Genomic DNA, 6,027 nt, shown 5'->3' with positions numbered 1-6,027 from the left:
ATACCACGAAGCACATTGAGAAGGCACGTTAGTTAACAAGCGCCTGCATGTTAATGTCGCTGTTGCGCTAAGATTGACGGAATTTCCCGAAAATGAGTGTTTATCGGAACAATGGGTCTAAGGTTATATATAATGCAAAACAAGCCCATCAGTAAGCGTTCAGCTTATGCGCATCACCGAGCGCTGGTCGAGCTTCAAATTATGCGCCTCACCGAGCGCTGGTCGGGCTTCAAATTACGCACATCACCGAGCGCCGGTCGGACCTCAGCTTATGCGCCTCACCGAGTGCTGGTCGGGCTTCAAATTATGCGCCTCACCGAGCGCTGGTCGAGCTTCAGCTTATGCGCATCACCGAGCGCCGGTCGGACCTCAGCTTATGCGCCTCACCGAGCGCTGGTCAGGCTTCAAATTATGCGCATCACCGAGCGCTGGTCGAGCTTCAGCTTATGCGCATCACCGAGCGCTGGTCGGGTTTCAGGTTATGCGCATCACCGAGCGCTGGCCGAAACCGCTGGAGCCTCTCATTTTACGATGGTCCACCGGACTCTTTTTAAACTAATTATTCGGAAGTTTTGTCGGAGTTTTGATCTGGGCACTTCACGGATAGTTAGGACCCTTTTTGCATATTTCTATTGTAGATAAAAATTTTCAGCAATTTGCATTAACATGGCTTGGCCATGTTTGCCTGAAAATGTTTAACATACAGTCAAAATCGATTAGTCATAAAAATTGTGCTATGCAGGTTTGAACATGCGCGCTCCTAAATCTTAGCAACAAAAAAAAAAACTGACTCCAGGCGCAGAACACCAAATCATGCATCAAAAAGGTAGCCTGGGCATATATTTCACTCGTGCGACTTTTAAATTTATGATAAGAACGGGTTGGCCTGGAAATTGGTCTGGAAAAGCAGACAGAATCTCAGTACCTCGTGTTGCTGCAACTGTTCATCTATCCAGAGGACAAACTCGAAGTTGCTAAAGATATGCTTACGCTAAGCCTAATCTTTGGACATCACGACGTATCTTTTAAAGACATTGGAAAACATGATTTCATGACGATCGTTCTCTCGCGCACGGCTCCCGCCGCCTGGTGTTACTTGCGAGGGCCCACGCCGTTCGGTTTTATGGAAATTGGAACTCTGAATGCGACGTCCAGCTGGCCTATCAGACCCTTAATTGTAGGTTCTGATGGTCCCTTTGGGCCTCTTAGAACCTAAGGTGAGGGATGTGCCTCCTTTGCCCCCCTCGCCAGCGCTGCTGGCTGCCCCAGCCCTTGGTTTGCAGCTGAACTCGAACCGCTGTTTCGGACACCGCCCTGGATTAATTGGGCGTTCGGCAGCGCAACAACTGGCCAACGCTTCGCCAGATGGCCCTTGGGCTCACGCCGTTAGGATGGCGACCAGTTCTGACGGCGAGGCGCGGCGCTGCGGTAGAGGCCTCCCACACCCGCCGCGGCAGAGGCCCCGCACCCGCTCCGGCAGAGACCCCGCACACACGCTCCGGCAGAGGCCTCCCACACCCGCTGCGGCAGAGGCTCCCGCACCCGCTCTGGCAGAGGCCCCCACACCCGCTCTGGCAGAGGCCTCCCACACCCACTGCGGCAGAGGCCTCCCACACCCGCTGTGGCAGAGGCCCCCGCACCCGCTGCGGCAGAGGTCTCCCACACCCGGAGGCGAGATTTGGGCTGCTCCATTTGTTTACTGCAGGACAAGATATGAAAGGGGAAGGTGGGTAGTGGCCAACACTGGAGCCGTCATCGGACGTTTGCGCCAACGAGCCTTAATTCGCATAAGGGGCCCTGTTTTTAGCCTGCGCAGGCACTCGGCTAGGGTTCCGGCCAGCGCCAGGGCGCCCGTGAAGCTGGGTCATGGCCGATGGCCGCGGCATACCCCGATAAGAGTATTTAAGACGGGGCAAGGAGGGGAGCGCAGAGATGATGCGTTATTTTCTCTTGACTTTGTTGAATGTAAGCGTCTCGCACCGGACGGACGCTTGCGCGTTGTCATTAGTGAGTTTTCCTTGGTACGCGAGGCAATCAAGGTCAGAAAAACATCAGGGAGAGAGGAGCATGCGCATAGGAGCAACGGGGAGAGGGGGGTATGTAACCCTCTTCTTGAGATTGCTTAATATTAATCCTGTGGCGATGCATGCAGAGGCATCAAATCTGCATGCATGCATGCAGAACTGACCTCCAAGTTGGCCTTGACTCCATCCCCCCACATTTTCTGAGAAGTTCCTACATCTATAAAAGGAGCAAAGGAGGGTAAAAAAGACTTACGTGGCTCAGGAACTCAAAAAGCTGATGAAGTATTTGCGGACAACCATCACCTAAAATGGCCTGAAACAAATGTCTGTGGCAGATCGACGACCACAGTTCTCAAGTGTCTCGGGAGTACGCGCATTTGTTGCAATAGACAAAGGTGGCGCGCATCGTTAGGGTACGGCGACAGGGAGGGCACCGTTGTCGCGCCTTTAATTAAAGGGAGCATTCCACATCTGCGCTTTTCAACTGAACTACTCATTTTGAAGATTATTCGGTGCAATTCACAGCCCTGCCCTCCTTGCCTAAGCCTCTGATTATTTGAAGATTATTCGGTGCAATTCACAGCCCTGCCTTTACCTAAGCCTCTCTTGCTTCTGAGCTAGACGTCCGCGAGGATGTGTAGACCATTTTGGGGAAACTATTTCAAGGTTACCCAGGCATCCATGACGCCATGATAACGTCACGAAAATTCTGCCATTCCATTAGCCATGCAGCGATCAAGACCAGAAAAAGCGTGATTGTCGAGTCGATCATATCCAGCGTCCCTGAGCATGATTTCCAGACATTACGGCTGTCAATTGGCTCTCGATCAGTGCTGTGCAAGGCACGATGACGTAATCAAACAATGACGTGTTGAAGAGCATGTTTACTACATATGAAAATCGTGTTTCTAGATCAGTCCTTTTCACTTAAAGGTATACCATTAGTTATAAGTGAGCGTATTCCATCATATTTGATGTTAACTGAAATATGTTCAAATGTTTATGAACATTCATTTTAAGTGATGAACGTGCGAGTGGGTCTAGTGTGTCTCACTCAGGCACCATAGTTCTTTTATTTGTACTTATTTTTCCGACGCGGAAGTCCAAAGTCCTATGTCACCTTCTATTGGCGCGGGCTGTCATAGTATCAATGTCTGTCAATCCTTGTTGCCAGAACTGTCGCATGGACGCGCGGATGCAACCTTCGGTGCTGTTGTGGTCCGTGGAAGTGTCGGCGGTGTGATAGCCTGTTAGAGTGACTTTAGCTTTTTGGTCAGAACGCTCGTTACCCGGGTTGCCATTGCCGGGGTGTAATCACTCAGGATGCCATTGCCGGGATGCCATTACCCGGGATGTCATTGCCGGTGTGTCATTACCCGGGATGCCATTACCCGGCTGCCGTTGCTGGGATGTCATTGCCGGGGTGTTCATTACCCGGGATGGTCTTAAATCAACAAATAGCATGACGTGGACGCACCGCGCATGCGGGCGTGGCCGAGCAGATGGCTACGGGCCGTGTGCGAGGGCATCACCGTTCAATGCGTCGGACAGCGAGAATCCTCGCGTAGAGGAAAACTCTATGAATAGATGTCCCGTCAAGAGCGTGGCACAAATCGGGTCAATGCTTACTACAAACGCTACCGAACTGGGCCGGTTGTAAACAGCTAAAACCAACCGCATGAACGAACAGCAGTCTGGGTACTCATTCTGGAGGGAAAAGCACATTTGTTGGAGGTAAGACCGTACGTTTTGCAAGCTCTCAAGGAGGCGATAAGACAGTGCCACAAGTGCTGGCGAGGCAGCTACATGTGACGGCGGCAGAAAGAGCATACTCGCATAACGCCAGTTTGCATTCTTGCACCACGTCAGGCAAGGGAACGACGCGCCCGCCACAAACGGAGCTCCAGCAGATCAGGAGACCGACATCTCATAACCGCCCCAACCGGAGCTCCGGCAAACCAGGAGACGGACACGACACGCTGGCCCCAACCGGAGCTCCAACAGATCAGGAGACGGACACGACACGCTGGCCCCAACCGGAGCTCCGACACATCAGAAGACGGACACGACACGACCGCCCCAAACGGAGCTCCAACAGATCAGGAGACGGACACGACACACTGGCCCCAACCGGAGCTCCGACAGATCAGGAGACGGACACGACACGCCCGCCCCAAACGGAGCTCCAACAAATCAGGAGACGGACACGACACGCCCGCCCCAACCGGAGCTCCGACAGATCAGGAGACGGACACGACACACTGGCCCCAACCGGAGCTCCGACAGATCGGGAGACGGACGCGACACAATACATCCGACCGCAGCTGCGACAGAACCTTATAATCATACGCGAAGAGGAGCCCAGAGTAGAGGTAGCACCCTGACAGGTGTTCCGGGCATGGGGAGTCTGACAGCGGCGTTTTGGCTGAAAAAGCTGTGTTCTTGAGTGAGCCGCGACCTGAACACGAGTGGTGACCTTGACCTCGAGAGATCCGTCAGCAGAAGCTTCGATTTTAACATTTGCGGTATCGGATCCTCTCGAACCTCGACTTGTATCGAATCCTCTCCAACCTGGAGCTGTATCGGATCCACGAGCCTGGCGCTGTATGAGATTCTCTCGAGCCTGGAGCTGTATTGGATCCTCTCGAGCCTGGAGCTGTATCGGATCCGCTCGAGCCTGGAGCTGTATCGGATTCGTTCGAGCCTTGGGTTGTATCGGACCCGCTCGAGCCTGGAGCTGTGTGAGATCTGCTCGAGCCTGGAGCTGTATCGGATCCGCTCGAGCCTGGAGCTGTATCAGATCCGCTTGAGCCTGGTCCTGTTTCGAACATCAATATATCGATTTTGCGAAACACATTTTGTTTAGTGAACTGGATCACTTCATTAAAGCCGAGTAAGCTTAGACTGGTCGGAAGCTGGGCAGTCAGCAACAGCCCCCGATTAGCAAGCGTCAGGAGCAGACACGAGAGGAGCGCGAGACTGAGTCGGTGATGGAGGGCTCAGGTATGTGTGTCGGCGGTGGCACTACCGGACCGACACCTGGGCGTGCGCGAGAGGCCGGGTGGTCGAGGCGCAGCGGTGAGGGGTATGCGAACGCCAGCAGCGGTTGCCTCGCTGGACGCAGCGCGTGCGGGGGGAGAGTGTCACGATGGAGACTTCGGCGGGACGCAGCGCCTTGCGGGGGGAGAGTGTCACGATGTAGACTTCAGCGGGACGGAGCGCGTGCGGGGGGGGGGAGTGTCACGATGTAGACTTCAGCGGGACGCAGCGCGTGCGCGGGGAGAGTGTCACGATGTAGACTTCAGCGGGACGGAGCGCGTGCGGGGGGGGGGAGTGTCACGATGGAGACTTCGGCGGGACGGAGCGCGTGCGGGGGGAGAGTGTCACGATGGAGACTTCAGCGGGACGGAGCGCGTGCGGGGGGAGAGTGCCACGATTGAGACTTCAGCGGGACGGAGCGCGTGCGGGGGGAGAGTGTCACGATGGAGACTTCAGCGGGACGGGGCCGGCCGTCGGACGAATATCGCGCGGGCGCGCTGTCAACCGCTGAAGTGGAACGGAGCGATTCGACACGGAGACCTGCTTCTCCTTGACCATGCTTGAGCATACCCGTCGCTGGAGGCCCGCGACCAGCTGTGCGAACGAGCCCCACACCGGGAACGCGGCACACGAACTCCCTGGCCCAGCCTGGTCACAACAGGAGGAACACCATCGCAACAAAACTCCGCAGAAAGGCTGGACACTTGGCAGAAGAGGACGGTGGAAGGCGTTGACTTTAAACTAATCGCTTTTGTTGTGCTTGACATTCATATTTTGTTCACTTGGTTTTCATATCGATAAACGGTAGCATTAGTCCCATTCCTCGGGAAAAAACCGGGAGAATGGATACATAGTTGGGTTGATACCCCCGCAGCATGCATTTATCGAAACAACAGCAGAATTGCGTTTCGATAAAGGCATGATGCCGAAATGTCAACCTGACTATATCTACATTCCCTTGGGT

The sequence above is a fragment of the Pollicipes pollicipes genome, unplaced genomic scaffold, assembly GCF_011947565.3.
Source record: "Pollicipes pollicipes isolate AB1234 unplaced genomic scaffold, Ppol_2.1 Scaffold_3447;HRSCAF=4054_pilon_pilon_pilon, whole genome shotgun sequence".
In the NCBI taxonomy this organism is placed as follows: domain Eukaryota; kingdom Metazoa; phylum Arthropoda; class Thecostraca; order Pollicipedomorpha; family Pollicipedidae; genus Pollicipes; species Pollicipes pollicipes.
This window is presented reverse-complemented; position numbering follows the sequence as displayed.